The sequence below is a fragment of the Cyanistes caeruleus genome, chromosome 3 (assembly GCF_971803275.1).
Source record: "Cyanistes caeruleus chromosome 3, bCyaCae1.hap1.1, whole genome shotgun sequence".
NCBI classification, from domain to species: domain Eukaryota; kingdom Metazoa; phylum Chordata; class Aves; order Passeriformes; family Paridae; genus Cyanistes; species Cyanistes caeruleus.
The window spans coordinates 49,809,907-49,827,544 of record NC_141703.1 but is presented as its reverse complement, the minus strand read 5'-3'; the positions used below and the strand labels follow the sequence as shown (position 1 = coordinate 49,827,544).

General features: G+C 43.1%; 1 protein-coding gene and 1 long non-coding RNA gene across 15 annotated transcripts in view; one reads left to right on the top strand and one right to left on the bottom strand.

Annotated features, from left to right (window-relative positions):
- The window catches only part of KLF12 (KLF transcription factor 12), a 303,507-nt gene extending 294,225 nt beyond the window's left edge, over positions 1-9,282 (bottom strand). For 2 of the 12 annotated variants that reach the window (XM_086881057.1, XM_086881061.1), the window contains exon 1: positions 9,101-9,261. The gene's annotated coding sequence lies outside the window, so the exon portion shown is untranslated. Of the gene's footprint in view, positions 1-8,580; positions 8,648-8,891; positions 8,919-9,100 lie in introns of those variants that run through there. The other 10 variants (XM_086881059.1, XM_086881062.1, XM_086881070.1 and 7 more) reach the window with 8 other exon arrangements.
- Positions 9,283-9,798: 516 nt separating this feature from the next.
- LOC111930569 (uncharacterized) overlaps positions 9,799-17,638 on the top strand; it is a 61,118-nt gene continuing 53,278 nt past the window's right edge. The window contains exons 1-2 of one of the 3 annotated variants that reach the window (XR_015284537.1): positions 9,799-10,497; positions 10,939-15,175. This is a non-coding gene — a long non-coding RNA (uncharacterized LOC111930569). Of the gene's footprint in view, positions 15,176-17,638 lie in introns of all 3 variants that reach the window. The other 2 variants (XR_015284538.1, XR_015284536.1) reach the window with 2 other exon arrangements.

Here is a 17,638-nt window from a genome sequence, read left to right as displayed (position 1 = left end):
GTAATTTTTGCATTTTCTGAACTAGTTCTTACAATGTCTAACACAAGGAGAATATTTCCACTGATTATTTTTGTCTTTCTAATACATTAGCAATATGAAAAAACTTTTCACACTAGCCTCATGTTTCTATTTTTGATATCACTGTAATATCCAAGGAGTCAGCTTGGGTATGGAAGTAACCCTGGCCTGCTCTGGTCTGCTGAAAGATACTATGGCACTCACAGCCAAATGCAGGGGAACACCTTCACCCCACCTTTCCCTCTGCCACAGAAAGCCGTGCTTTCAGGAGGGCAGGCCTGCTCCAGGGGCTTGCCAGTGAGGCACGGAACTACTGAGAAAATAAACCTGATGCAAAGCACGTACCAATTTTAGCAAATACACACACACACACATAAATGTAATCTATAAAGGCTTCTTTATTCAGATGTCTTGAAAACTGTACAAGTGGAAATGCTAAGAAAAAACAGGGGTGGAGAGTAGTCAAAGTGGCTATGGTTTTTGTTAATAGGAAGCCACTTTCAAATAATCCAGGATCCAGAAAATATGGTTGCTTTTAATAATTCAGAAGCTTTTTAAGGACAAGGTTATCAACAGAAGGGTTACAACAAGAGGAAGAGAGCAGCATTCCTCGCCCAAAGAGATGCCAGGCAGTGCTGCTGGCAAGAGGCAGAAAGCAGCACAGTAACTAAATACACAGGGATGAGAACTGATGGATGGGAACATGCAGCATCAACTGCACTCATAATCCATCACAAGAAAAAACTTCCTTCTTTTACTTTGATTCCTCTTTTTTATTTCCTTTTTGTTTAAGGCAAGAAAAAAAAAAAAGTGTCCATGAAAGCCACACAAGTGGAACTTCAGAAGTGTTTGGGAGGGTGGGAAGAAATGGGATCTGAAGGTACAAATATATGTCATTTCTGTTGATAGGCTTCAGGCTATGCCCTAAAGAGGACGTGGGTACCAAACCACTAAGCCCCTGATGCTGTCCCTACTATAGAAAATCACAGACTGGCTGGGTCTACCTGCTCTTACAATATATGGGCTAAGTTAAACACCAAACAACTAGAGCCATAAGAAGAACCCACAGAAACTGCTATTCCTTCCTCACTACCACCAAACCTTTCAGGGCCTCCAGGGCTTCTCACAGGATCTGAGCACTGGAAGTGCTCTCTCACTTATTTTTTAGCAAGTACAATGTACTCATTTACGTGTGAACTAAACATCTGAGACTTCCTGTACTGTCAGCCAACAGAGAGGTTTTCTGAAGGTCTTTTTGACCATAAGAATTATTCTGGTGTCGTGATTTTAGTACACACTTCTGAGGCAACGATGAGCTCAGCTCTTCTTTTTTGGAAAAGGAAAATACATTATACAAACTCTCCACCAGAACTGACTTAGGCAGGTGTCTGTGATTGCTATGCTTAGAGTTCAGTCTTCCATCCCTGCCTATCCCACATACTTCTTTAGCATCGCAATGCAAAGGAAACGCTGTGCTCCTAAATCCAGCAACATCTGAAGCCCAAAAAACAGCACATCTACAGCAAGCACAAAATAAATCTTGGACGCTGGCCAGGATACAAAGCAGAGAAAGTGCACTGAATCTCATTATTTTTTACAGTTTACTAAGTTTGTTTGATGTGACTACTGTAAACTTTATCCCACTAAAGTCGTTATCAAAAATTACAAATCTACCACCTTCTCAAAACAGGAGGTCTCCAAATATTAAGATATACACTTTCAACAAAAACATTTTAGTCAAATGTTGATTTAGTAGAATACAGATCTCAAAAAAAAAGTGAAAGTAGCAATGCTATCAGAAATAGCAGCCCCCAAATCTGCCTCCTAACTAGACCTACTCTGCATGTTCTCACTTTCAAAAGCTCATTTTTCCTTTCAAAATTGTGTAGGGCACTGTCTATACTAAGTATTTCCTTGGCTAGATGGAACAAGTGAAAAATTAAGTCACCCTGTAACTATTACCAATTTATAAAAGTGGAAAGGAAAGTTTTTCTCTACTTTTCTTTTTTCCTTATGAAAAATCTTTTCATTTCCCACTTGCAATTTTCTTGCAACTGAAAGATTCTCTGAAAAAGGAACTGGAAGAGCTCCAACTACTGTCCAACACTTTAAAAGAGTTTAAAGTGTCATCAATCACAGCTCTTTACATGCTCTTCTAGAGCACTGCCAACCCATATTTGAAGTCTAACTCAAAACTGTTTCATGCCAGCATTAAACACTCAAAGACAGATACAAAAAAAAACCAAAAAACCAACCCATTTCTATATTATTCTGATTTTAAATTAAGTCCTGCTCAGATTTCTGTCAAATGTTACTACATAATACTCATAGTCCTTATTTTCCTTTTTTTCTAGGAGGAATTGGCAATTGATATCATTAATCCTAAATATCTTAGTGGCTACCTCAGCTGACAACATATTATTATGTCTGCTATAAAAGCCCCCTCAATTGTTAGCAGACCATCTGAAAATGCTGGTACCATGCGGGAAAAAACAAAGGCATAATATCCACGCTAAGCAATGAGCCACAGGTATTCCTTGAAACTAATGTAACAAATTTCTAATACTACATATTCCAGTTAACACGGCAATCAATTCAACAGAAATGCTCAGTAGAAGAATACTGGTTCTTCAAAGTCTGATTTGGAAGTGTCTGAGAACACACCAGCCACTTCTGACAGTTTAGGTAGTGAAATAAAAAACAAAAACAAATTCAGTACTGTTTCTGTAAAGAGTACTTTTTTTGAAAGCTTTTCCTTCTGGTATCTACAGAGAGAAAATGCTGGGTTACAGATAGCTGCCTTTACCCCTGTCAATGGCAGCCTGTCAAGACTTAACAAAGTATATGAGAATTACAGTTCACTCATGCTCAGGAAGGCTTCCAGAGCTCACTGATAGCATCTCCAACTCTGCGAATGGAGCTGACCTTATTTCCAGCTGGCCTGAGCTGAGCACACACCCCCTGCACCCACGCAGCCTGCCAGCATCCCTGTGCTGCCCATGCTGCTTCAGGGATCCGTAAGGCTCCAGAACAGACGCAACACCACCGCCAGAAAAGCTCTTCTTGGATAAGGCAGAGAAAAAGAAATTATTTAGGCAGTCATCAGGAGGATCAGCATTAGCACGCAAAACCTTGTGCCCTTTGCTGCTCTGACCACAGGACAACAGCCCACACTAATAGGGAATTAGGGTCACTTCTTACCACCTTACAGAGAGGGTAACAAAGTGCCTGTCCCAGGTGACACATGACAAAAACGAGACTAGAACTCGGGTCTCCCGGCATGATACATCATCTGATTAATTATCCCCTTAGCAGCGCTGATGTCCAAGGTCATGCATTTGATTGTTCTATGTTTAAACAACGAGAACACGCTCGCCCCACAGCCAGGCCAGGAACAAAGCTCGGGATTTTTGAGTCCCATCATTACTCTGCTATGTAGCAAATACCGTGCCAGCCATTAGCAAAGAGCACGCCTCATTCCCGTCCTGAAGGCTGGTTCACAGAGAGGACAAAAGCTTCTACTGCTAACCAGACATTCCTTAACTCAAGTGGTGCTGGTCTGCACTGCAGTTCCAAAGGCTGCCAGCACTGCCAGCCACCCACAAAAGGATAAACACCACTGCACATGAGGGCGTTTGTTACAAGAAACAAACAAACAAACAAAAAAATGAAATAAAAAAAAGAACAAATCCATGTACAAATAAACCAGATTTTTTAAAAAAGCACGGACATTACTAGGATCGCATTCAGAGGGTTACAAATGTCACTGTGTGACAGTCTTGGCAGACTTTATTTAGTATCACTGAGCATATACTTTTAATAGTCTTTAATCATATCATCTCCCTTGCTCCTGACAGAGTTTGAGTTCCAATAAATCTTAGCTTTTGCATCCTTGTGATCTTACTCAACTGGAAAAAAACAAAAAAAATCAGCAAGCCAACACCGAGTAAGTTCTATCCTTATAGCTGTGGCTGAAGGGACTCTTCTGGCACAGGAGTTGATGTATACAGATGTTGAGTGCATGAAGAAACAGACAGTATAGAGCATACAGTCCCTGAATATGTATCACATTACTGTACATATTCACTCCCACGTTTTAACATAAATCTGAGAAACACTGAGATGGTTCATGCCACCATGCCATCCCAAAAATCCAGGAAATTACAGGAATACCTATGGAACCAAGACACGCCATAATTTAAATGTGTCTTCTCCAGATCAAAACACGTCATTCTGCAGCAGATATAGATGAAAAAAAAAAAAAAAAAAAAAGAAAAAAATTATATAGTAATTCCATTTTGGTTTAGTCCCAAGTTTAGATAAGACTTTCTAATTAATATGAAGAGCTATTACACTAAACTCAAGAAAGTCCACATAAGCTAAGTGTTACATACAGCATGAATACATCATGTGGCAAAACCACATTCATTTTCCCTCTTTTTCTATCTCTCAGTTTTATTTTAAGAGTTCTCTACAGTCAAAAGGTAAATAGAACTAATTGAAGAACAGTCCACCTTTTTCATATTGTAGAATCACAGAATATTCTGACTTGGAAGGGACCTGCGAGATCACCGAGTCAAACTCTTAAATGAATGGCCCACAAAGGGACCAAACCTACTGTCTTGCGTTATTAGCACCATGCTCTGACCAACTGAGCTAATCTCCTATAGCCTTTGCTTGGGAGCAAACAAGAGCATAGACTTCATACAAACTTCAAACCTATCAATCACACCAAACTCTGCAGAAGTATGAAAAAGTTCACTTAGGGCACAAAATCTAAGCAAACTTTCTACACAGAAGAGAGGTTCAAAATGCAAACACAGCCTGATTAGGGTTGGGGTTTATATACATATATTTACATATACACATACACACACATATATATAAAAAAACCAAAATTGACACCACAACTTTCCTCAGATTGGTCCAGCTTTACCCACTTTTGCAACAGTGCCACAAAGTCTGATCAACACTTAAAGTCTGTCAACACACATCTGTCTAGCTATAAATTAATGCAATCATATAAATTAACAGAATCATCAAATATAACTTTTGCTGTTGTTTGGGGGGGTTGCGTTTAGTAGCAGCTTCAAAAAAAAATTATTCAGTTGAAGCAAGAGGACTGTCTAAAGTTCAGTTGTTGAACACAGGGTAAGGTTACATGGAACTTTTTCCAATGACAAACAATGCTGACAGTGTCCTCAGTACTACAGTGCAAAAGCATTTCTCCTTTCTAGCGTAAGCATGAATTTAATTTAAAAAAAAAAAGAAATGATTTTTTACTGCATAAGAAACGTACTCATTTCATGCTTTCATGTTTTGCACTTGCAAGACTCAAAACTTGTCTTACAGATACAGCACAGTGCAATTTGCACAAAGGACAGGAAAAGCCACAACCTGGCTGCTCAACACTTTACTTAACCTCTCACTTTGAAACAGCATGTTTATTACATGTTTTCTTCTTAGCAGGAAAAGTGAGCATGCTTGTGTTTGCAGCTCCTCCTCTTTCAAAGACGCACAGCTGCAGCTGTAGTAAACAACCACTAGTCAGGAGCTGAGAAGGTCAAAGTCTGGGTGCTGCATCCATTTCAGCTTTTCTAAAAACAAAATTTTTATTTCAGGAAATTGATTTTTTTACTTGTTTTGTAGTTATCTCAAGGAAAGGCAAACCACAATCATTCTCCAACAGAAGAAATCAAGATAAGATATTTCAAAAGCCACAAGCAAGACACTTCAGTAAAAATAAGTGTTTTCATATTTCCATCTTTATTAATGAACAAACACATCATTCAGACTCTCCTGTTTTATTTGATTCAAACTAAGACTTGGTCAAAACCAACTTTGTACTAATGAGACCTGTTCCACAAAACAAACAACACTCACTGAAGGAAAGAGCAAGGAGGTTGGCCATACAGAGAAGTGGTGCCCACAACTGTGCAAGGTTCGCGTAAGTCATCCAGCAGCCTGAAGCAAGGAGGCTACAGTACTCTATCTCTGGATGTGCTTGCATAACTGGACATCATGCACCCAGCCATGAGAAAAGGCACACAAGTTTACATTATCTTACAGACTTTCCAAAATCTAAATAATGAGATACCCTAGAACCACTGGAAACTCTACCAACAGATGTTTTGCAACCCGCCCTGTGCAGCAGAGAGCTCCCCAAGCAGCCAAATACATGGTCTGTATTTCTATTTGTCTGTGATGGTTACCATCACACACCACCTTGGTCTAGGCAAAGAGGAAAACAGTCACTATCAGAGAGTTCTGCAGCCCAAGCCCTCTGCTGACCCCATTCAAACATCTCCCAGGGGAAGAGCTATTTCAGCCCCCTCGCATCTGGAGTGAAACTCTGCACATGCATGTTCAGGTCTGGCTGATCCTGACAGAAACAGCTGGCAGAGGACTCCATGATTAGCCTGTCCTGGAATCTTAAAGTTTATTTTTAAAAGTTGTTACACAGTCTTCTTGGGCTATCAGGAGCCTTTCCAGAAAATGCTTTTTTACAATAAAGTGAAGAAAGGCCTGGAAATATTATCATGAACTACTGCTGAGGGAAAAAGACAGAATTTAAAATGCATCATCTCCCATCCCCCCTATTTATATATCTAATATTGCCTCACTATCAGAAGCAGAAAACAAACAGTATCTCCCATATCCTAAACTCCTTCCCAGCCCATCCAGCATAGGTGCACTCACTTATCTAATGGCCTATAGCATACATATTTGTCAAAAAAGCTTTTTTCCACACAAAAAAGGGGCTCCTCAGACTGCCCCCCTCCTCCCAGTTCCAGGTACCGCGCACAGTGTGGCGGGGAAAGGTGAAAGAAAACACTAAAAGGGTAAAGAAAAATAAATTAAAAGAGGAAAATGCCACCACGGTGGTGCTGGAGGCAGTGGGGGGGAGCGGGCGGGGGTGCTGGCCCGGGGAGGGGCGCGCATGGGTGTCACCAAGGGGGTGATGTCATCCACCAGCCTCCAGCCCGGGCACCTGCCAGCAGCAGCGTAGCAGCGGCTGCCAAAGCCTCCGGCAGCACGGGGAGGGGAAAAAAATAAAAAGACATTTAAAAAAAAAAAAAAAAAAAAAAAAAAAAAATCCGCAATGTTTCCCTTCGCTATGCGCGGTTGGTTTGTGACGATAGGTGACATGCCAGCTTTCAGAGAGCGGTTTCAAATTGATTACGTCCCATGAGAAAGATATTCAAGACACTCCCCCTCTCCCAGCACGAAAATTATAAATATATATAAGAAAAAAAAAAAAAAAAAAAGAAAACCAGGAGGCTCGGTTTATGCAGCCTTACGTCACTAATAAAATGTTCCTATCGCCCCATCTGTGACCTATTCAGCACAGTTACTAATCCCACGCTGCGACCACTTTGCTGTTCCTGTGCATTTCGGAGTTGTAGACCAACCAGAGAGCAGAAAATGGAGCCCATATGCCAGCGCTATATAAAGCAGCCTCGCAAAGTTGCCGCGAATAATCTACCTGCCGTGGCGAGACCAAAAGTGGAGAGAAAAAAAAAAAAAACAACCAAAAAAGGGGTGGTGGAGGGAGGGAGAAGAGTACCATTTACTTCACGATGGATAATTAAAAAAATAAACTAGTTTACTGGCTTACTCAGGGGAAGGGGGCTGCCAAGAGCTATCAGGATTTTACAAGCTCTACACAGACCCCGATCAAGTGAACTTCTCTTCAGTGCTTCCTACCGAAAGGGCTCGTACCTCCTCCTTAAGCGCATAAAATATCTTATTTCCCAGGCAAGCCCGTTTGCGGGACCGAACGCCACGCCAAGATCCGGAAAAAAAAAAAAAAAAAAAGCCCAAAAAACCGCTGTCTGGACCGGAGCATCGCATCCCTGCAAACCACGGGGAGGGGAATATAAAATAACCCGTCTGGTAGCTCCTATCCGCCTCCCCCAACATCCAGCCACCAGCGGTGGTGCAGGATTTTGGGGGAGGCGGATAGAGCCCACATCTCATCCCAGAGGAAATTTCATCCCAGCAGCGGAAAGCTTTCGGAGGGCTTCACAGGGTGACGCTGATGCCATGGGGTAACCAATCTCCCGCAGCGGCTCTGGGCTCACGCGTTAAATGTAAATACCAGCGCTTTGCTCCCCAAGCTCCCGACTTCTGCAAGAACGAGCATTTGTTCCACAGAAGGTAATTATTTCTGTAGAAGGTAATACAGCACGACACTCCCGCTTTTTTTTTTTTTCTCCCCACTGCGTGTTATAGTCCGATTTTTTTCCCCCATACAGCGTTACACTCCGATTTTCCCCTCCACAGAGCACCACACTTTCTACTTTTTTGATATTTGTTTTTATATATTAATTGCCCAGCCCCGAATGCGCACGGGGGCCATCCGCCCCCACCCACACCCCCCCCGGGGACGGCAGCACAAAGGGCTGGGCGCTCCCAGCTCGCTGCTCATCGTTCCCCGCTTATCGCTTCTTATTTGCCCCACCGCTTTTTTCACCGCCACCCCCACCCCTTTTTTCCCCCCTCCTAAAGCCTCAGCGGGAAAGTTGAGGGAAAAGTTCGGGCCGGCCCCTAGCACCCTACCCCGGTGTCGCTGCCGCCGGGGCACCGGCAGGGATGGAGGCAGGAGGGAGGAGGGGATGGATGGAGCGGGGGAGGGAGCGGGGGAGGGAGGGCACCGCCGTTAACCCCCGGCTCGCCCCGGCGGCGCCGGGAGAAGCGGGGGGGGGGCGCCCTGCCCTCCCCTCCTGTTCTTTAAAATTATTTAACTTCAGTATTGGAGCGATTTTTGTTTGTTTGTTTGTTTGTTTAAATAGAGGGCCGGCTGGGACAGCAGCAGCAAAACCCACACACGTTAGCCGTTTATCCTGGTAAGAAAGGGAATCGGCACAGACCTGAGCAGAAGCGGCAGAGCAGGAGAAGAAACTGTTTCCTTCCCTGACACAGGGTCCCCGCTCTGTGTCTGTCTGTCCGCCCGCCCCGCGCTCCCCGGGCAGTGCCCCGCGCACCCGCACCCCGCACCGGCGGAGCCAGCCGGCGGCCGTCCCCGGGAAATGAATGGGGGCACCCGGGGAGCCGCGGCGCTCGCTCGCCGCCGACTTACCCGCGTCACATGATGAGCCCGGGCAGGGTGGGCCGGGGGTGGAGGCTCCCGGCACCGCCTGGCCGCGCCTCGCGTGGGGCCGCCGCGACACCCCGCCGGCCGCTCAGACAAAGGGTCCGGACCGGTGTCCCCCTCCCCAGCTCCCGGCCCCTGCTCCGGCCACGGCGGGCGCCGGTGGCGTCGCTGGCATGCGGCGCGTCCCCGCCCCCACCGGCAGCCGGGCGGAGGGAGGGGAGGGAGGGAGGGGCCGCGCCCCCGCCCCGCGGCCGCCCCGGTGCGCCGCCCGCCCCGCCCCGGGGGGTGGGGACGGGAACGCCCGGCCGCGCCTCCCGGCCCCGGCCCGGCCTGGCCCGGCCGCGGGGAGGGGCAGGGCAGCGGGGCGCCGCGGGGAGGGGCCGGGCGGGGCCGGCAGCGGGGGCGCCGAGGGGAGGCCCGGGGCGGGGGGCGCCGAGGGCGGGGCGGGGTAAGGAGGCGCCCGGGGGAGGCTCAGAGGGGTGCGGGGCCATGGGGGCGCCCGGGGGCAGCTCGGGGCTATGGCAGCGCTGAGGGGACAGTGAGGCGGGCGAGGCGGTGGGGACGCCTCGGCGGAGCCCCGAGGGGTCGGCACGGGGCAGTAGCAGCGCTGAGGGGGCCCCGGGGGGGGGACACGCGGTCGCGACACTGAGGGGCGTCCCGGGGGGAAAGGACACACTGGGCAATGTGTGCGCCCCAGGGCCGCCCGGAGGGTCTGGGCGGGCCAGGCCCCCGCTGTTACCTGGGGCTGCGCGCTGCAAGCCTTTCCCTTCTCTTTTATTTTGTTTCCTTCGCACAGCCAGGCTGCAGCTTGTGAGAAGTATGCGAGGCGTGGGGCTGCGGGCTGGTTTTTTGGTGTGGGTTTTTTTTTTGGTGGTTTTTTTTTTTTTTTGGTCAGCGCTTGTAAGCCCGAGTCGCGCCCCTGCAAACTGAGAACTTCCTTTATGGGGAAGAATTTTCTCACGTAAGGGCTGCAGATACTGGATTGTAAAGGTTTTAATAACAACATACAGGGGAACAGATTCCAAAATCTTAAAGTTTGTTTGAAACATAAAGTCTTTGTTACGTTAATATTTTAATATTTTAAAAGAAGAACTTTCAGAACCTTAGGAAATAAAAATATAAACCCTAAGAGTCAGTTAAACCTTAAGAAGCAAACCTTTTCAAAAGCATTCTTACACGTGTTTACACAGTGAAATATTTGGTGGAAAGATCCTGGTCCATGCCTGGGCAGTATCGAAGCTATTAAGCTGGCCTGACAGGTTACCTAGGGATTCTCTTGTCTTGGAGAGCCTTTTGTCAATGTAAAGCTGATGTGGCTGTTTTCTGCCTCCTCTCCTGTGGTTCGTGTTGCATGAAGGAAGCGCGGTGTGGCCAGAGCGCAGGTGAGCTTTGACCAGCGCTGCCTGCTCAGATGGTTTCTGGGCAATGGTCGGGGGCCATTCAATTTAATTTTGATTATTCAAAAGGCCTTAATGGCCTTTTGAATAATCAAGGTGCTGTATCGGCCCGTGGCAGAAGCCGTGGTCAGAGCAGGTAGAAAATGGGAAGTTCTTGATGAGTCCAACCCCTTTATTCTCTCAAATTCACAGTCAGCTCAACAGTTCTTGAGAGTCCCAGTCATAGCAATGATTGAGTAAATAAAAAGCAAAAAGAGGGATGGATCCCGTGTCTAGGAGGTTGGCCTGTCATGTGAGGGTGTTTATAAACGCCCATACAGCTTGTGTATTTACACAGAAAGCCAGGCGGAGCGCAGGTAAATAATTACTGCTAAAATGCTATTACTTTCAGTAAATACAAACTAATATTTGCTGCTCATCACACAGTATTTACCGAGGAAGCCAGAAGAACCAGAACCAATGTTTGTTCCCAAAGAGGATTTCATGCCAGCTCCCAGAAATACATCTACTCATGTCTTTCCCTGTAATGGTCCTCTGCCTCCTCTTGGCATAAATGGTTTGGATAATACAGTCCTTCACTATTTGTCTCTGCATCTCACCTCTATTTCCACAAGGAAAAAAAGAAAAAGGCAGAATAATAAATAAGAAATGTTAAAATGGCTATAAACAGAGATATATGTCTCCACAAGCTGTAAAGGGGATTAGGCATGATTTGCTATTGTAATGTTGCCTCTGGTCTAGTAATTTCCTTTGGAGAAAAGTGAGCATAGAGTTAAAATACAGTCTAATGACCCAAGCAACATATTTCCTTATGCTAGTACTTTAGATCAGAACCAGCTCCAGCTACTCTGGGTAAGTCACATATGTTATTCATTAGATTTCACCCAAGTCAAAAGTTAACGTTGTAACACTTGTTTTAAAAGATAAAATATGCAATCCCATAGGAAGGGGGCTACTATAGAAGACAGCTGAAAACATTCCCTGGGCAGATGCATAGCTTATATTCAGATTTATCAATAAAAAAATATATTAACAACATTCATCCTTCTTAACCACTTGGAACACGGAGCGGTGAGTGTTGTGCAGAAAAAAAACCTGGTTTCTACCTACTGAGGTTAAAGGATTAATGAATACTTGGCACATGAAAAATGAATAGTGATAGCAGGAAGAAGATTGCATGTAGACAGTGTGATAAGGTGCATAACAGAGAAACATCACATTACACACATTGCTATGCCCTGAGAAAAAGACAAAGCTCATTTCCATTGAATTTCAGATAAAATATCTTAAAACAGCAATATTTATTTTGTCATACTTAGAAATATTTTATTCATTTATATAAAATATCTAAAGAAATCATCCAGAAGAGGGGTTAGCTGACTGACATTGGGTGATAAAATTTGTTCTTCATGAGTTTCATGATGTGCTATGTTGGCTGTTTACATGGTCTATTGCCTGCTACTAAAAACTATTACCTATATACATGAATTTGCAGGGCAGTATTTAAAGCAAAAAAAAGTGTGGCTACATTTGCAAGAGAAATGTATTACATGATTATATATCAATAGATTGATACAGAAGTAGGGATATTACACATTAGTATTTGATATATAACACAGATTTATAGAGAAATGTAGTTCTCAATCACATGCTTTTATGGAAAACCTGTCCTACTAAATCACCATCTTGGCTCACTCCGTACACCTGACCCCTCTATTTCCAGTCTCATCTAGCTTAACAAAACTGAGCATACATCGTTAGTTTGAAAATGTTCTGGCTTACATTTTAACACAGAATACTTTGAAAGTATTTAATATTTCTCAAGATTTAGAAAGCTCTTTTTTCTTGTTTATTTTTTCGCTTGAAAGAAGAAACTTTAATTATATTTCCTCTGAATCAACAGGACTTTTCAGCATTTTTGCAGAAACACGGTCCTAAATTTTGAAATAGGAACCTTAACAGTGTACTGCCATATTATTATTCTAAAATTAGAAAATCCTACTTTTGAAGCCAGGAGAACAAATTAGCCCACTGACCATTTTTGGTTGCTTGTTTTTTCTAAAGCTTGACAAGTGTGTTTATGTGTGATTTTAGACTTTTTCTGTAGTTCTGCTCCAATTCTGCCCAATTACCTACAGAGAAGTACTACTGAATCACTTTTATTGAGTCCAGCTGCTTACAATATCAGATGGCTCTATCCCCTCTTCCTGTAGCTGTTCTTCCCCTAATGGAGTTTCCCAAAACTTACCAAAAACAAGGCACTACAAAATCTCCCCTTAACGTTCCTCAGCCTCTCATCTCTCCTGTTTTTGTCCTCCACTGATAGAAAATATTCTTAATTATCTTCTGTGTTTTATAATTTTTTCTTACATCTTAATCCATGTGCAAATGAATAATACTCTTCAACACAATTTAGCAATTTAGCAACTTCTACCTTTAGGCATGTATTAAGGTTATTTTTGTATTAATAACTTATCATTTTTCAAAATGGAGAATGGCACCACCAGCAGAGAGCACACTGGAACCTCAGAACAAAAGAAAACAGAAAATCAATAACATATTTTAACAATGTCTGCCTGAAACACATAAAAAATACTTCTGAAATACATCAGTAATGTGTATGTTGAGAGATTTTGTAATTTAAATTAATACCAGTTAAAAAAACCAAACCACTTAAGTTACCTATTGTTTATTCCATTTCAGATTGTACTCAATTTTCTAATTCAAATAAACAGCAAAAAAAAAAAATCAACCTTACTACCCAAACCAAAACCTAAATGCATTTTTATTTGGGATGCATGGTTAGACAAAAGCTTTAACAAATTACATGATGCATTTTAGAAGACAGATTGTGTTCATTTGCTGAACTTAGAGAAACCTTTGGGTTGACAGATAATCAATTCAAATACCTACAGCTGAGGGATTGTATTACTAATTCCTTTTACAAGCCTTCCCTTTTGGATACAGGCAAATAAACGTGTTTTCATTGCCAAGGAATTGACCACACCAGCAGATACAGCCTTTCAGGTATGGTTGCTGTCTTGCAATCCAGCCTATGAACATCTGCCAAGTGCTTCCTCCACTCCTTCTCCATTCAAACTGGTGTTAAGCTCAACATGTGGACCTTGCCCCTTTATCTGACATCTGCCATCAAGCATGAGAGTACAGGCTTTTTTGGGCTAGGACATCAACTTCTGTTTCTTTGAATCTACTTAGGAAGTGTTTCAACATGCATGGCACTGCCATCAAATGCTAAGCTTTACAGTCAACTCCTAGGTGGCCGTTAACCAAAACAGTCAGTCTAAAACATGGAAGTATAACTATCAACTATTAGGGTTGTATTTCATAGGCTTTGCTCAAACATCAGCAGTACTATTCCTTGGGTATGATAGTTGAACCATTTGGACACTGTGTCTGTATTTTTGCCTGTATTTCATATAAACTAATTGTTTGTTCTTAAACAGGCTATCAGAAATCTTTCCTTCAGCCCACTGTCATTAAACCCCCCTCAATAATACACAACCTAGCTCATTGCATAAATGGCAGTGTGTACGCAATGTAGCCTCTATGACACAATAAAGTATATAATGGGGAGTAGTTCAGTCACACTGCACAAGACAGGAAAATTATAATCTGATATAATTAATAGGTGCATGTTTTTCACCAGGGACAGAGATCAAAATACTCAATTTGCCAGATTTAGACCACTAATGTTGCCAAGACACATATTCTAGGAAAGAGGGGCCACAAAGTATTAAGACTTCACTCCCTTGATCCAAAAACTCTGTGCCCTTTTTATAACCTTGGACTGAGATAATGCATTATTTATTTTTTTTTTTATTCCAAACTTGCCTTCTTTTAGAAAGAGCCCTTAAAGGCTTATGATCTTATTCAAGATCCAGAAGAACAGAAGGAACAGTTCCTTATTTAGTATAATCTGAGACTGTCAAAATTTAATAGGGAGTAGGAAATCATCAAAGGACATGTTCTGGGGAAGGTTTGATATGTGTATGTCGTTAATGTTTGGTTAAAATTCTTGCAAAACAAAAAGCAAACAAAAAAATGGAGATGAGCATTTCCTGGATCTGAATAACATGTCAATGCAATGCCCATGAATGGAATGGATAGCTTTGGATTTTCATTTCAAACTTTGCAGTTTGTAGCTGAGTTTATGAACTTAAATAACACCCTAGTGAAATTTCTTACATCATTTTAAAGTCTGCATTCAATTCCATGATCTCAGCTCCTTGCATTAAACACTGTGTTGTTTGGTTGTTTTACAGACAAAAAAGTGGGGATCATCCCTTAAACTGCTTTATAAAGAGAGGCACACAGTAGTCTCACAGGAACATTAGAGCTACTATTTCTTACTAGAGTTACCATTTCTTATGGTAAGATAGAGACATAGTATAGGACAATCTTTCCCAATTTTCCCTGTAACTCCCATTGTCTTGTGTTCTCTATGGCTTCTGATAATTTTGCATTCCACTCTGTCTTTGTAAAATGTCTGATGATGTCTAATTTGTTCTCTGTGCATGGGTTCCATAGGCTCCAAAAGAAGTTCTACATGTTAAAGACTTGGAGGAGAAGATTCAAAGCCAGAAGAAATGTTTCAGAAATCGCTGGGAGTAGTGTGCAAGAATAAGGAGCCTTCTGCAGCCAGGTTAGCAAAGGAACACGTTCAGCTGGGCATAGATTTTGCATCTAGTAGGCAGCCAAAAACATCTGGGATATCTTTTTTGCAGGTATTGTCATAGCAATCTTTCATGCTTTTCCTGACAAATTTTTAATTAATAAAATAAAAATTTAGTTAATTAAGTAACAAATATTTTCAAGAACTTATGTTTTTTATCCCAGTTGTTTTTAATTTAGTGAAGCTCTTTGTTCTCCATGGAGATTTTAAATAAATTACAACAGACTAAATCTCCCAATACATAACCACTTAGATGTTTCCTCTTTACTCATGCAGCATTCCTCCTCCCCATCTTCCAGATTCTTTCTGGTGTTACTAAAACATTCATGTTGATAACTCTTGATTTCAAGGCCATGCAATGTGGCTTTTCCAGTACCAACAATGCTTGGATTCAGGAAGCATTTACCAAGCATCACAAATGGAAGAGATTAAGAATCAGATTAGAAATGTGGAAAGGGACCTGAGGATTCTGGTCAATGGCAAGTTGAACATGAGCCAGCAGTGCCCTGGTAGTCAGGAGGGCCAACCCTGTCCTGGGGTGCATCAGGCACAGCATCACCAGCCAGGCAAGGGAGAAGATTGTCCCACTCTGCTCTGCACTTGGGTGGTCTCACCTCTAGTGCTGGGGACAGTTTTGAGCACCGCAATATAAGATATTAAGCTATTAGAGAGCATTCAAAGGAGGGAAACAAGAATAGGTCTGGGGGGGAGCCATATGAGGAATGGCTGGTGCCACTTGATCCATTCAGCCTGGAGAAGAGGGGACTGGAGAAGACCTCACTGCAGTTACAACTTCTTCCTGAGGGGAAGCAGAGGGACAAGTACGGCACTTGTGACCGCTGACAGGGCTCAAGGAAATTGCATTAGCTGAGTCGAGGGAGGTTTAGGTTGAGTATCAGGAAAAAGGTTTGTCTCTCAGAGGGAAGTTGAGCACTGTAACAGGCTCCCCAGGGAAGTGGTCACAGCACCAAGCCTGTCTGAGCTCAAGAAGTGTTTGGACAGCACTCTCAGTCACACATGGTGTGACTCTTGGGGTTTCCTGTGCGTGGCCAGCAGTTGGGCTTGATGATTCTGATGGGTCTCTTTCAACTCAGCATATTCTATATTTCTGCTACTGACTGAAAATGAAAAATGGTTCTTTTCAACTCTTCTGTTATGTAATTAGGTTGGCTTGAAATGCCTGGGTTTGCACCTTAGCATCATGGACATATCCATGATCATGGTGATTTCTGGATAGTATGCTATTTCTTGATACGGAATGTTGATGACTCACAAGCTTTAAAGGCTTTATCTGGACTCAGTTGTTCATATCACATTATAGATAAATAAATTGAGTAAATTATTTTTTAAATTAGTTATAGGGTTTTTTTAAATGCTGAATTTCACAGATTATTAACCACAGTTGTACCACTGGGTATCAATATGACAGCTGAAAAAATCAAAGCATTGTATTATAGCAATTGCTTACTTAATGTCTGGGCTTGTTTGTGTGATTTTTGTCTTTTGAACTAAGAGAATGAATTTGTTTGAGTGACTGCAAAGCTTAGTAAGTACCAGTTATCAATTCTCTTTCTAATGACAACTGATGACATGATTTTTACAAATGGTTGAGCATTTGGCAAATGATAACCATAGAAATCGAATGAGCTGAAAGAAACTCCAGTCTGCCCTATTGTCACCACTGAGCTGACAGATGGGAAAAAGAGGAGGAGGTTGTGATGCTCTCCCAGAAGCCCAGGGGCACACCGCAAAATGACTGCTGAAGTGCCTTAACAGACCCTAAGTGAGAGAGGAGCAGATTTCTGAAGAGCAGACATCACCTATGTTTTGCTTTGCTACAAAAGCTACCCTGTCTACCACAGCCTCTCTAAATGGGCTGGCCAAATTCTCAACGGAGCACTTAGCACCAGAACTCATTTGAACCTCAGTAGTAGAGGTAAAATTGAATTTCCCTGACAGAAGGAGGAGCTGGAGCCAGGCTACCTCCTCCAGCAGCTGCTGGAATAGTGAGAGGGCAGGACTGTCCTTACAGCTGCCACAGGCAGGTGGCCTGAATGCCAGCATCTGCTGTTGCCCTGGACACCGTCACCTGCCTGGGCCCTATCAGCCCAGCCAGGGCACTTTGCTATCCTGGCTGTCTGCTGCTGTGAACATCTGCTTGCTCTGCTGGTGCCTAAGCAGCAGGGAAAATCACCCAGTATGCAGAAAAGCCTATAAACCCCAGAATAAGAATTGAGAAATGGGCAGTGGAAGTCCATTGGGATCAGATTGCTCGCCTTTGCCTTTCCTTACCTTTTTTATTTTTTTTATCTCCACAATTAGTCTAATACATCTCCTTTGGTTTTGTAAAAAGTGACTCGAGAAGTTAAAAGTACCAAACTTCAGTAGCTTTACCCATATGTGCTGTGTGCCTCAGGCTAGACAGCACATATT